The sequence below is a fragment of the Sminthopsis crassicaudata genome, chromosome 1 (genome assembly GCF_048593235.1).
Source record: "Sminthopsis crassicaudata isolate SCR6 chromosome 1, ASM4859323v1, whole genome shotgun sequence".
NCBI lineage: Eukaryota > Metazoa > Chordata > Mammalia > Dasyuromorphia > Dasyuridae > Sminthopsis > Sminthopsis crassicaudata.
The window spans coordinates 8,619,107-8,634,562 of NC_133617.1; positions in this window are offsets into that span (position 1 = coordinate 8,619,107).

Here is a 15,456-nt window from a genome sequence, read left to right on the forward strand (position 1 = left end):
TGACGGTCTGAGTGTCTAACAGCACAGACTCGGAAGACCGGTGACGTCATCGGTGACGGTCTGAGTGGCTAAAAGCACAGACTCCGAAGACCGGTGACGTCATCGGTGACGGTCTGAGTGGCTAACAGCACAGACTGCGGCGCGTCCAGCTGCCCAAAGCCGTCGGCCTTCCCTTCTCTCAGAACCATCCAAGGCAGAAACATTAGAACTGAGAGCGATGGGGAAAAACCTCCTGGGAAAACGGCATTTGGCTGGGAAGAGAGCAGGGAAGGTTCCTGTGCGTTCTTTCTCTCCACCTGTCTGAAGTTTGTGGTGGAGGAGGAGCTGCTCCTGGGTCCTCCGCCATCTTGCTCCTGGCCCCTTCCCAGTCCCTCCTTATCCTTCTCCGGGGCTTTTGTTTTTCCCTTAACAGTACCGAATTTTTCCAAATACTCATAAAGACTGTTCCACTGCAAGGCTCCGGTGAGCTCTGGAGGCCTCAGGACCAGCCGGGGTCTCAGCAGAATAATAACCACGGGACGGATAAAGTCCAAAGTCCTTATTGTCCCCTTCCCGGCCTGGCTCCTTCCCCTGACCCGGCCTCCGGATCGGGCCTGCTCTCAGTGCAGGAAGCCGGAGGCGCCACCCGAGGCTGCGGCGCTGCCACCTGGGGCTCTCTTGAAGTCCGGCCCCTCCCAGACTTCTCAGCTTTTATATATTCCTAGAACTATTCTAGGTACTGGAGTCCTTATCTTAATACCCCCGAGCCAACACCTGGTTGTAGGATTAAATCAGTCACACAGCACTAGAGCTCACATGGTAAACTAGTAGCCATTGTCTTATCAATTTCCCTGAATTAACATCTTATTGTGGGATCAAAACAACCACAGAGTTCCTGCCCTTTACATTCCCACATGCAGTTTCATGAAATGATGTGTCCCAAATTTTTCTCCGGGCCTCCCTGCCCTGCCCCGCCCCCAGTGCAGCCGAGGGTAAACACCGTCCTTCCTTCGGACAAGGCGTTTTCATCCAGAATCGGGGCTTTCATCCCACCAAGTCCCAGGGAAGCTCAGGGCACGGAGTCAGGAGGATTTGAGTGCAAATGTAAAGTAGCTAACGGTGTAACTTGGGCAAGCCCTTTAATCTGTTTGTCTCAGCTTCCTCCTCTGTAAAATGGGGATAATAACTGCCCCTCCCTCCCAGGTCTGCTGTGAGGATCAAATGGAACAGCGAATATAAAACATTCAGCACAGTGTCTGGCACGTAGTAGGTCGTTTATAGGCTAGTTATTATTATCATGATTAGCTGGCACTAGTCTTTATGGTTTCTCAGGAGTCAGTCTTCTCCCACTTTGTGCTTTTCAATGTCCCGTTAATTACATTTGTAAGATGCCCTTGAAATGTTTAACCAGCCTATCAGGAATCTGTTGGATCTGTATTTTAAGCCACAGCCCCAAGATCTTTCTAATCACATTTTCAGACTCCACGTTTTCAACCAGCTGTTCGCTTCCCGAATTAATCTATTTTTTTTTTTCCTGCTACCTTCCCTTACATGGAACCAGTGAAGAAAATGTGTCCTGTTCCTACTAGTGCTCGGTTTTTTGCCCAGACCTTGACATGCTTTCCTGAAATTATATTTTAGTTGCTTCCAATTAATTAAATCTGCCTTCTTGCCCTCATTGCCACTTCCAGTGTCAGATTAACCAGACCAAAAGAAAATCAAAAGTTTTGCTATAAACGTTAATGCATAATCAAGTAAAACATTTCCACTTTGGCCGTGTTCCACAAACCAGTGTCTCTGCATTCCCTGGAGTCTTTGCCATGAAGCATGAAAGGGGAAGGCTGGCCCTTCTCGGCCCATTTCAGGAGGGGGCTAGTGCTTCATGCCCATTTCAGGAGGGGGCGGGTGATTCACGGCCCATATTTTGGGAGGGGGCTGGCGCTTCATCCCTTGTCGTTCTGAGTCATGGTTAGCCTAATTGGATCAGCACAATCAATACTTTTCCTGGAAGAACAGTCTGTGCCCAAGTGAATCACCAGCAGTGGGTGGCCATCTGTTCTGAGAAGTCTTGGCAGATTTTCCATGAAGTCTTGGAGATTTGCCCTCTCTAATGAAGTCATCAGGTTGACAAAGAGCTGACCCTGGCGTAGCCGACAGTCATTCCTCTTCTTTCTTGGGCTGTTTTTGCCTTTTTCTACTTTTCCTGTGCCCGACACACAGCAAAGGACGCTCTGCTGCCTCGTCCCTTTGTCGTGGCTTTTGGAGGCTTGCGGGGCCATTCTCGGGGAAAAGCAGCTTGTTTCTCTGCAGTGTCAGCTCCTTGATCTTCACCAAGAGGCCCCAAGCTGTTTTTCAGCCTGAGTGGCTCAGCCATTTTTTGTCTGTCCTTCCTTCTTGATATGGTAGGTCCATTCTGGGACATCCTGGCCAGCCTAAAATGGCTCCTCTTCTATCTCAGGTCCCTCGCTTCTTCATTAAAGTTTTTCCTTTGGAAACCCTTCATCATCCTTTTTTTTTTTTTTTTTTTTTTTTCCCCCTTGAGGTTGGGGTTAAGGGACTTGCCCAGGGTCACACAGCTAGGAAGTGTTAAGTGTCTGAGACCAGATTTGAACTCAGGTCCTCCTGAATTCAAGGCTGGTGCTCTATCCACTGCACCACCTAGCTGCCCCTTCATCATCCCTTCTAACCAGAAGCGGAGAGGTCAGAAGTGAATCTCCTCCTTCCTCCCCCCCAAGGAGATTAGTGCCCAGATAAGTTACTTGATTTTGTCTGAAACCACATCTGTGATGGAGGAAAGAAGCTTCTATTTTGTGTCTGATACCCATATAGGTATGAAGGTATCTCTTCTAGAAGGCAGTTAATATGCACATTTAAGTGCCTACTGCATGCCAGGCACTACATGTTTAGCACTGACCGTACAAAGAAAGGCAAAAGTTAGTCCTGTTCTCAGGGAGCTCAGATTTAGACAGGGAAGTCAACATTCAAACAACCATTTACAGCAGGATGTTTATCATTCAGCCACGTCTGACTCTTCCTGGCTTATTTGGTGTTTTCTTTGCAGATACTAAAAGGATTTACCATTTCCTTAATGTATTCATGTGCAATTAAATTTTAATCAATAGAAAAGTAAAAAATAGATTCTATCAACAAGCATTTATTATTGATTTATTAGTAAGTGATTAATAAATGTTTATTGAATTGAAAATTAAATGCTTGACTCTTTGTGGAATGGTTTGCTATTCCCTTCTCCAGCTCATTTGACAGCTGAGGAAACTGAGTCAGACGGGATGAAGCGGCTTGCCTAGGGTTATGAGGCTGGATATGAACTCAGGTATTCCTGACTCCACGCTGGGTGGGTAATTTACTGAGCTACCTCGCTGCATAGGCTGGCTAAATCAGGGGTAGTCTCAGGCCGAAGGCTCTAAGATTCAGAAGGAATGGGAAAGGATTTCAGAGATCCTAAATCTAAGCCATAGATAATCTCTGTCTGTGTGTGTGAGAGAGAGAGACAGACGGACAGACAGAGATAGACAAAGAGATAAAGAGAGGCAGAGATTCAGAGACATAAAAAAGAGAGACAGAGACAGAGGACAGACAGAGACATATACACATGGAGAAAGAGACAGAGTCAGAGAGATTCAGAGACAGAGACACTCCACCTTTACAGAGGGTGCATCTTGACGCTTCTCTCAACCAGTAAGTCAGACACCCGGCCTTCCGAGCCACACCTTGTGGTCCCCGAGCCCAGAATCTCAGGCGCAGCAGGGCCGCTCTGGAGCTGAGCCCGGCACATCAGGTGTGGGCCCAACAGTTGGCAGGAGCCGCCCCTTCTCTGCTTCTCTTAGGGCAGCCTGGCATGTCTCCAGCTCAGCCATCCTTGTATCACCCACTGGCTCCTGTTGGCCCGGCAGCCCCTGAAGCCCCCAAGTCTTCTCGACGACTCCTGTCTGGCCCCACTTGGCTTTCATGAATCCCACTGCTGAACCTGACCTGGAAATTCTGCACCTCTCACCCCCATTTCGGTCTCACCTCACCTGCAGGCTGGAATTCTCTGCTCCCGGGGTCGCTCTTGCTTCCTCTCTCTCACCCAGCGTGTTGCCCAACCTTCCCACCTCGCTGATAAACACAAAATCTAGCCTTTAATCCAAATCACAAAGAATCCAGTGTTCGGGGCCCTGAGGACGCAGATCTCTGGGCACTCCACTGTGGACCTCAGGTCAAGCTGGACTGATGGACAATGACTCTGAGTCTAGCATAGTACCGCCTGTCGTGTGTGGTTGGACTCCTCGGTTACCGAGATCCCAGTTCTGAGTCACTATGACTCAGTTTCCTCATCTATAACATAGGTATAATTACCACAGTTCTCTTCCATGATTGTTGGTACACTGCACAGAATAAACATGTAAAGTGCTTCAAAAGACCTCTTAATACAGAATCTCGTTAGCCATTTGAAGGAAGCAGGATTGCATTCATGACAGATCCCCAGTACCCAGTATGGTACACAGTAGGTACTTAATTTTCAATTCGATGCAATAAATATTTATTATGGGGCAACAAGGTGGAACAGAGAATAGAGTGCCAGATGTAGAGACCTCAAACTATGTAACTCTGGCCAAGGCCACTTCATCCTATTTGCCTCAGTTTCCTCATCTGTAAAGTGAGCCAGAGAAGGAAATGGCAAACTACCCCACCACTGAAGTTTCAATTCAATAAACATGTTTTAAGTGCTTGCTAATAAGCAAATAAATAATAAATGCTTGTCAATAAAGTGTGCTTCATATTTAGCTATTGAGTATTATTCAATAAACACTAAAATTGTTGATTACTATTTACACATTAAACAATTGATGCTTAATTTCCCATGAATACATGAAGCTAGATGAAATTCCAAGACCAAAGTCTAAGTCACAATCTGCTTCTCTCCTGGACGCCCAAGTAACCAATGATGTTCATTTTTGGTATCCTTTTTTTTTTCATTTTAATAGTATTTTATTTTTCCAAACACACGCAAAAATACTTTTCAACATTCATCTTTGCAAAACATTGTGTCCCAAACTTTTCTCCCTCTCCCTTCCCTCTTCCCCAAGATAGCAAGCAATCCAGTATTGGTCAGACAGGCAATTCTTCTAAATGCATTTCCATATTCTCTATGAGACACAAAAAAAATCAGATCAAAAAGGGAAAAAAGCCCCCAAAAGAAAAAAAAAGCAAGCAAACAACTACAAAAAGGTGAAAATACCATGTTGTGATCCACATTCAGTTTCTGTGGTTCTCTGACTCTCTCCCTCCTATTAGAATTGCCTCCAATCACCTCATTGTGGAAAAGAGCCATGTCCATCAGAGCCATAATTTTGCTGTTGCTGTGTACAATGTTCTCCTGACTCTGCTCACTTCTCTCAGCATCAGTTGATGTAAATCTTTCCAAGGTTTCTAAATCAAGCTGCTCATCATTTCCTAAATAACAATGATATTCCATTATTTTCATACACCATAACTTATTTGGCCATTCTCCACTTGATGGGCATCCACTCAGTTTCCAGTTCTTCACCACTACAGAAAGGGCTGCCACAGAGGGGAAAATTTGGAAAAATGAATACAAGGGATAATGTTATAAAAAAAATTACTCATCATATATACTGTCAAAAATTTTAGAATTATAAACAAACAAACAAACAAAAAACTCATGTATTGGACTACCTGCCATATAGGGGAGGGGCAGAGGGGAAGGAGGGAAGAAGTTGGAACAAAAAGTTTTGCAAATAAGACTCAGTATTGAAAAATTGTCCATGTATATATTTTGTTAATAAAAAACTATAATAAAAATAAATAAATAAATAATTTGAAAAAAAAAGGGCTGCCATACATGTTTTTGTACATCCTTCTTTTACTGGACACAGACCCAGTAGAGACTTTTTGTATCTTTTTTAAAATATTTAAAATAGAAATATTATTGACATTGTTCCCAAGGGGAGAATCCTTCACTCTTTGTTAATTGGTATATAGTCTCATGTGTACTCTGATTTCTATTGGACTATTCAATTGAATAAATGAGTTTTCTTTACTATTTTTAATAGAAATATTATGTTCCTATTTTTGCATAAACTATAACATAATTCTCCTTTTCTCCCATACTCTCCAATTCCTCCCTATTGTCTCTAAACGGGAAGTCGGTATGTTGGAGAAAGAGCCAGTGGGACAGAGGGATAGATGGCTCCCTCTGCACTTGACCCGGGCCAGGCTGTTCAGCATTAACCCCTGAGAGCTGGAAAGGACCTCACAGGGCTTTCAGAGCAACCAATACCCAAAGGGAATCCCCACTGTGAGATGCTTGAAAAGTGGTGCTCCAGCTTCAGCTTTTCTCCTTCAAGGAAAGTATTCCTGCCTGCTCTGGGTCTCCAGCCCCTTCCCAAGGCCTCTGGGTCTCCAGCCCCTTCCCAAGGCCTCTGGGTCTCCAGCCCCTTCCCAAGGCCTCTGGGTCTCCAGCCCCTTCCCGAGGCCTCTGGGTCTCCAGCCCCTTCCCGAGGCCTCTGGATCTCCAGCCCCTTCCCGAGGCCTCTGGGTCTCCAGTCTAAATCAGCCTCCAGACTCATGTCCATCATCCTTGGACACTAAATGTTCTTCCAGAGTGGCTAAAAGGATGAATGAGAATTCAGAGACACATATATACACACACAGAGATATGTCTATTTTTGAATGATTTGCAACCTTAGAACTTTGCACAAATCTCAGTTATTATTCTTTCTTTTTACCTTTTTTTGTACTTTTGCTATTTCAAGCATTTACGAGTAGGGATAGCCTTAGTCCACCTGTCTGTTTTGGTTTGATTTGGTTTTTGTAGAATTGCTTCAAACAGCTTTCTTTTTTAAAAATTTTACTTTATTAAAAAAAAAACAGAATAAGAAAAACAGAAAAGGAATGCAAAACAAAAGAGAATATTGTCCTGTGCCCAGCAGAACATCAGGGAGGGTTCAAAATATATTACAACAAATTACCAGATCAAGAAAAAAAATATATATATATAGAAGAAATTATATTCATAAGTGTCCATCTTTTCTTTACTTCCTCGTGAATTGTTCTTTTGTTCTCCTTATTTACTTTATTCTTTTCCCCTCTTTCATTTCCCCTCCAGTATGCTAAAGTTAAAAAAGGACATATTTATTATACTTGTGTAGATAGATACATAGACATACATAGACATACATACCCTAACATACACATACATATATATTTCCCATCCCTGTTGACCCTTTGTTTTAATTCTGCTCTTTTAACTTCCCCCTACTCAAGGATCCCACCCTTGTTTTATCCCCCTCACCCTTTGTTTCCTCGTCTATCCATCCCTCCCCTCTTACTTTTTAAAATAGATTTTGGAGGGAGCTATACCTTCATGGTATATATATATGTATATATATATATATATATATATATTTGCCTATTTAACCAATTCCTGATATGAGTAGGTTTTCAGAATGAAGAGCCTTCCACCCCCCCCCATGTGTCTGTGTCTGTTCTTCACTTCTGTACCTCATTTGAATAACATAATTACTATTTTCACCTTAACTCTGCCCCAGTCTTTCTTTTGAGTTGTCGTATTTTGATGTCGATCTTAAATATATGCTATAAATTTCCCATGTAAAAAAAATGTATCCATGTTGAGTTCTTGAAAGTGATCTTTGATATTAGCTCCTATGTGTTTAATTTTCTATGACGTTCAGGTTTGATTGATCAGAAAGTCCTGAAAATCTGCAAGTTCATTGAATGTCCATTTTTTCTCGTTCAATATTATAGATGATTTTACTGGATATGATATTTTTGGCCACAGGCCTAGTTCTTTTGATTGTTTGTAGATATCATTCCAGACCTATGATCTTTTATTATGGCTGATGCCGAGTCCTGTACAATTATAATTGTAGTTCCAGTGTATTTGATTTTTTTTTCTTCTTGCTTGCAAAATTTTTTCTGTAATCTGGGAATTTCAAAATTTATCAATAACATTCCTATGTGTTTTCCACAAAGGATCTCATTGAGTTGTTGATTGGTGGAGTTTTTCTAGTTCTACTTTCCCCTCCTGTTCTATCGCTCCAGGACCATTTTTTTGGATTATTCCCTGCATTATTGTATCAAAGCTCTTTTTTTTTTGGTCACAACTTTCAGGCAATCCAATTATTCTTATGTTTTCTTGATCTGTTCTCCAGATCTGTCGTTCTTCTTACAAAATGTTTCACATTCTGCTCTATTTTTTCATTCTTTAGAATCTCTTTTGTTATGTCTTGGTCTCTCGTAGCTTCACTGGCTTCCCTTTGCCCCTTTCTAATTTTCAAAGAGTTATTTTCATCCTTGAGGCTCCAGCCCCTCCCCGGGGCTCCCCACCTGGTGATTCTCCCAAGCCAGCCCAGAGGGGTTTGCACTTCAGGCAGGTCAATCCCCAGCCGGGGTCTTTCTTCAGAGCTTTCATTTCATAGCAATAACCCCAAAGGCCACGAGGTGGCACTCTATTAGTCAGATTCTCTAGGGAAGCCAAGAGAGTAACTGGTCCAATCCACCCATTCTACAGATGAGGAAAGGAAGTAAAGTGACTTGCTCAAGATTACACAGGCTGGATTTGAACCCAAATCCTCTGAAGTGAGCGTCAATATTCTCTCCCCAGAGATCAAGGTGTTGACCTATGTCCCCCGGAGCCCTGAGAGAAAGATGTATCACCCCCTTCTAGAGAGGACCCTCCCGGGCTGGCTGAGTGTCCGGAGGCCAGAAATAGTGACAGGAGCAGGAAGGGAGTGATTCCTCCCTGAGCAGCAGCCCCCTGGGGTAATCTGATGCATCGGATGATCCAGGCTGCGAGGGATTGGGTGTGCTTGAGCTGTGTCCCCTTCAGCTGCAGAAACGCACAGAAGAAGGGAAGAAAGGGGACCCAGCCTCGAGGGGCCCTGCACCCCCCACATCCCACCTCCCCCAAGAGGCTGACTAATGACCCCAGAAAAGGGACAGGGAGGGGTGCACCCAACATGTTGGCAAGCCTTAGGGCCTGGAAGGAATGGGGGAGTTCCCAGGGGTCCTGGGGGCGTCCTTCAGGGCATCTCACAGCAGTCCTGTGATCCAAGTCCTCCTTCTCACGTGGATCTGGCTAGTTATAAACATGGGGGCCCCCATCAGCCAGGAGGCTGGAAGCTTCCACTTCAGACGGCAAAAACAGCAGCTCCAGACATTGGGGCACGAGAGGGTTCCATGGAAGGGCCTGGCAGGAGTCAAAAAAGTCGTTCAATAAACACTTATTAAGCACCTACTCCATGCATTGAGCTAAACTCGGGAAATAGGCTAGGAAACAGACTAGGACACAATGTCAAAGATTCCATGACTGGATCTCTACCGCCAGGAGATCATTGGCAGAAAAGAAAAGGTCCCAAAGACGCCAACATGTTGATTACGAATGATTGACACGTAAAGGGATTTGGACCAAAGTCAAGGGCCATGGATTGCGGGATGTCCACGAGCGTAATAGAGCATCATTTGACAAATATAAAGATTACAGAGAAACCTGGGAAGACTTATGTGAACTGCTGCGTGTGTGAGCCCAAAAGGGCCAAGAAATCCCAGCTACAATGACCACAGCAGCGGAAACGGGGAGAACACACACACACACACACACACACACACACACCCCCCCAAAGAGAAGGCCGTGCCCCCGGTGCATCTCTCGGCAGAGGTGGGGCAGCCACAGGTGCTGGACGGGACCCGTGTTGTCACTTTTTCCTTTGTGTTCGTCGGTTATGATGATTTTTTCTTCTTTTTTTGTTTTTTCAAAAGCTATTTATTTTTATGATACAACTCTTTAGGATATGAGGGGAAATTCTGAACTCCTTAAAAAAACAAAAGACAACAAAAACTTATCTGAAAAAGACAACCTAGAAGGAAGGCGTGGGATGGAGGGAAATCCCTGTGCCCTGGATGCTCTTCTCTTTGGGGGTCTGTAAGGGAGCCAGCTGCATTGTGGGAGGGAGTGGGGATCCCAGAGCGGCTCACGGGTATAGAATAATAGAGGTCTCCGAACCTCCCAGCTTTCTCTAGCCATCTCCTTTTTGCTCCGTTCTAATTAACTCATACTAGATAATTATTTCAGAACGGACGTCTCTTTTCTCTAATAATTAAATATCCTTGCTTACAGTTACAAGGGTTTGGATATGTCAAGTCTAGTGAGCAAGCATTTACACAGTACCTACTGTGGGCCCGGTACTGTGCTAAACAACAACGACGACGATAATAATAATAGCTAACGTTTCTATAGTTCTTACCATGCACCAGACATTGTGCTAAAGTTTGACAATTGTTCTCTTATACAACGGCCCTGGGACATATTATTATTAACCCCTTTTATAGATGAGAAAACTGAGGTAGAAAGATATGAAGGGACGTGCCCAGGGTCACAAACCTGGGAAGTGTCTGAGGCTGCATTTCACCTCAAACCTTCCTGACTGTACAGCGTTCTGTCAGCTCGGAAGCACAGAGTTCATAAGGGAGCGTTTGAATTTCAGCCTTTTAGGCCCCGTGCTCCCTCCACGGGTGACATGGTGGAGAAAGGCCCATCCTTGGAGCTGGAAAAGACCCGGGTTCAAGGGAGCCTCAGCCCTGACCCGTGGCTCCCATGCACCCACCACAGAGCTGGCGGCTATCTGCTCCAGCGGGAGGACGTTCTCCACCCTGGAGTTCCGGAGCCAACTACATCGAAGCTTCGTTCATTCCGCCCCCACGTCCAATCTGTGAGTGGGATCAGGCGAATAATGGTTTGTCTGGATTTCACCGAGGCGCTTGGCAAATCCCTTTTATGTGAGCACGGAGGGCAGGATGGACAGAGATCATTCTGGAAGCACTTTAGAGGGAAGAGATGTACAGCAGAAAATTCCCCCTCAACGCGGGGCTCACTCTCCCACAGACAGGGCTATCTGTGGGAGGGGGGACCCTGCCAGGGGGCAGGGCTGGGAAAAGGGAAAGGGCAGAGGCTCTGAAACATGAGATTTTTTGTTAAGTTTGGGGAGAGACATGATCAGACCTGTGATTCAGGGCAATCACTAAGGTGACTGAATAGATTAGAGCAGGGAGAGAATGGAGGCAGGGAGGGAGTGGAGGCAGGGAGAGAATGGAGGCAGGGAGGGAGTGGAGGCAGGGAGAGCAGGAAGAAAGTGGAGGCAGGGAGAGAGTGGAGGCAGGGAGGGAGTGGAGGCAGGGAGGGAGTGGAGGCAGGGAGGGAGTGGAGGCAGGGAGAGAGTGGAGGCAGGGAGGGAGTGGAGGCAGGGAGGCAGGGAGAGAGTGGAGGCAGGGAGGGAGTGGAGGCAGGGAGAGAGTGGAGGCAGGGAGGGAGTGGAGGCAGGGAGGGAGTGGAGGCAGGGAGGCAGGGAGAGAGTGGAGGCAGGGAGGGAGTGGAGGCAGGGAGGCAGGGAGAGAGTGGAGGCAGGGAGAGAGTGGAGGCAGGGAGGGAGTGGAGGCAGGGAGGGAATGGAGGCAGGGAGAGAATGGAGGCAGGGAGGGAGTGGAGGCAGGGAGGGAGTGGAGGCAGGGGAGGGAGTGGAGGCAGGGAGGGAATGGAGGCAGGGAGAGAATGGAGGCAGGGAGGGAGTGGAGGCAGGGAGGCAGGGAGACATCCCCTCTAGCAGCTCCCAACAGTCCAGGATGAGGTGATGACGGTCTGTGCAGGGTGGGGACAATGTTGGAGCAGGGGAGCGAGTATGGAGATGTTGGAACTGGTTTGGGAGTGGAGGACGGGGCCGTGAAAGAGCGATGAGGAATCCAAAACGACTCCTGGTTTCTGGGATGGCGGGCTGTGCTCTGGGCCCATGGAGATGTCCCTCGGCTGTCTGGTTTACCATGACTAACAGGCGGCTGTACCTGCGAGCCTGGAGGCTGGGGAAGCAGATCTGCTTTAGCATCCTCGGTCTGACCATTGGATCCCCGGAACGGAGGATCGGCCAGTGAAGCAGCCCGGAGGGAGAGAGGAAGCGGCTGGGACGGAGCCCGAGGCACAGCCTGGGCAGAGGATGTGCGGGGCAGAGGGAGCCAGCCCTGGGAGCAGAGAGGGAGCGGTCCGAGCGGGAGGAGGAGAGCCAGAGAGCCTGCAGATGAGGGAGGAGAGAGGGATGGAGAGTGTCAGACCGCAGAGGGCTCGGGGAGGTCGGAGAAAAGGGTCAGGCAGCTGAGAAAACATTGGTTACTTTGGAGGGAACAGTGGGTGGAATGACCAGGTTGAAAGTTAAAGGGTTGAGCGGAGAGAAGACCTGGGTCAGAAGAGACAATGCTGCCGATTATGTCTGGAGGAAGGCCGGTCGGCCGCTCAGTCTTCATCGACCTCCAACCCAGTTCGTAGCTTTGAAGTGGGACCTTGGTGGGACTTAGCTCGCCCAGTCTGCCTCGTTCCCTCAGTTAAGGCAGCCGTAAACTCCATCAACTGTAATTCTCGTAAAGGAAGTTCGCTTTCCCAGAGTCCCAGAGAATGGAGGGAGAAAAAGTAAAAAGTGCACAGCAGAAAACAAACCCAAAAAACTCTACAAGGAAGCAAAGAAAAGGTGGACAGTTTTTTTTTTTTTTAATTGTTGTTGGTTTTCCCCCTGAGGCTGGGGTTCAGTGACTTGCCCAGGGTCACACAGCCAGGAAGTGTTCAGTGTCTGAGAGCAGATTTGAACTCGGGTCCTCCTGAATTCAGGGCTGGTGCTCTACCCACTGCGCCCCCTAGCGGCCCCAAGGTGGACAGTTTTGAATACAATGTGTAGTATTTATTATATGTGCTTTCTTGAAATGGAAATTTCTTGGTTTTGTCTCCTTTTTTCTATTAGGTACTTAAGTCTTAAAGAAATAAATAATTTAAGTAACTGTTTATTGCCTATTGACTCTAGTAGTGAAATAGAAGCTCTCAGCTCCTCGTGTTGGGATTCAAAGGATACTCCCTAAAGGTTGGGTTTCCAGACCAGTATTTCCAAAGAATTTGCAGGCTCGGACAGTCTCCACGTCAAGGGGCAAAGTTTATTGTAATGCTAATTACAGCTGGCTGTGTTCCAAAAGAATTGAGCAAAGAACCAGGAGCAAGAACATAAATTATAGGGAAAAGCTAGTGCCAGGTGCTTCATGTCACGGAAATGCTGATCTTGTGGCTTACCGGGGAATTTGAGAATGGTACACGATGTACCTCATTATTGTCTCAGAAACTTGGTTATCCTGACCAGCAGATCGTTATCTGAGAGCCAGCAATGTTTGTACAAATATGGAACTCCCAAAACGGAGGGTGATCGCTACATCTCTCGGAAAAGTTGCACCCTATCATCCCCCTCCTTGAGCAATTGGGACTCAAATTCATTTGAGTCAAAGGGACGAAAGTTCAGGCTGATGAGGGGTGTAGAGCTGGCCCTCCCCAGGAGGGTCTGACTGAGGAGGGGAGACAGAAGATGGCGGCGGCAGCATCCAGGGGTGCTGAGGCTCCGAATCAGGTGGCAGCTGGTGTCCAGGTTGAGCGAGCAGTTGGAAGTTCATGGCTTTGTGTCTGGAAGAAACAAAGCTCACAAGTAAATTAAAAACGCAGGGGCCAAAAATGAGCAAAAAGAGAATGATCAAAAGTAGAGTTAGGATGGGGTTACCAGGGACAGGAAGCAGGCTCCCCAGACAGAAGGCTCGAAGGGGGACAAACGTCTCACCCTCAGCCAGTTTTCTTGGAGCCCGATATTCCTTAAGTTGTTGATGTACATAAGCGTGAGGCGTTAGCAAAAGCACAGACACACGTAGTCCGAGAACTATAGCCAAAGGGCTGTCCAACTGCTCACACCCTAGAGCCAGCAGTTTTCCACTGGGCTTATCTCCCGAAGAGATTTCAAAGGAGGGAAAGGGGCCCACATGTGAACAAATGCTGGCGGCAGCCCTCTTTGTAGTGGCCAGGAACTAGAAACTGAGCCGATACCCATCAGCCGGGGAATGGCTGAGTAAATGATGGTATATGAATGCTATGGAAAATTATTGTAAGAGACGATCAGCTGATCTGAGGTCAGATAATTTCAGAGAGGCCTGGAGAGACTGACAGGAACCGAGGCTGAGGGAAGGGAGCAGAGCCAGGACACGGCAACAAGAAGACTGTACAAGCATCAGTTCTGATGGACGCGACTCTCTTCAACAATGAGATGACCCAAACCAGTTCCGATTGTTCAGTGAGGAATAGAACCAGCTACACCCAGAGAGAGGACTGTGGGAACCATTTTTATTGTTGTTTGCTTGGTTTTTTCCCCTTTCACCTTTTTCCTTTTTGATCTGATTTTTCTTGTGTAGCGCAATAAATGTGGAACTACGATAGTAGAATTGCACATATTTTGAATGGCTTGCTGTTCGGGAGGGGGTGGGAGGAAGAGAAGGAGAAAAATTTGGAACACAAGGTTTTGCAAGAGTGAATGTGGAAAACTATCTTTACATATATTTTAAAAATAAAAAGCTATTATATATATATATATATATATATATATATATAAAAAAAAAAAAAAAGAATTCCGTCCAAAGCCGATCGGTCGTCTAAAAGCATGTTTGCAGGAGAGTTAGCAAGAGAGCGAAAGTTTCCCGGATCTCTCAGAGAGAGGGTGCACTTTCCTTGGCCAGTTGGTTGATTGTGGCGGTCAGGAAGTTAAGGAAATGTTTTAAATAGCCAACCCAGGGAACTAACTTTGCTGCCCCTTTCCTTAAACGCCAAAGAACATTTCCGGCAAAGCCCCACTTTTGTCTCCTCAAAGGGGCAGGGGCAGGGGCAGTGGGTGGAACAGTGGATACCCAGCGAGGGGAGTGATCAGGTGGGGGGGGGGAAGTACGATGATGTTTAGAAGGTGAGGAGGATGATCCTAACCCTGAATGCCTCAGCCTCAGTTTGGGTTACTTGAGAAGTGAAGGCTGGGCCAAGGTGCTCTGTGGAGAGCTGGGCCGGCCAGAATGAAGTGTGATCTCCTTTAGCAAAAGCTTTGATACTTCCTGAGCCTTTTCAGTCTTGCAAGGAAGCCTTTTACCTGATTAGGAAATCCCAAAGCATTTTGAGGCCCTTGCAAGGGGATATCTGCCCGTCCTCCCTGGGTATATCCCCCTCCTCTGGAGGCCTTCCTGATGGGGGAAAGATTCACAGCCCCTTCGGGATTTCCTCGGACACCAACCTGACAGACCTGGCTAATTGGTTCTTCCTGCTTGTGACCGGGGAAAACAGGTCTCCCCAGGGATTGGAGGGCTTCTTTCCCAAATGGGGCAGACCAAGGAGGAATCCCCCTGGCTTGCTCCTGGGATTCTCCCTGAAGGAGAAAGGCTATGCCCCTTTCTTTAGCAAGGAGCTATTCCTGGGAGCCCTGTGAAGCAGTGTAGGAGTCTGGGAGGTGGGGAATCAAAGGTGCCAGGGGCACCCGGGCAGAGCAGGGGCGGCCGAATCTGCAAGCCCGTTTCCCTTGGCCAGAAGTGAATCTCCTTCTGTTGTTCTTTACAAGACATGAC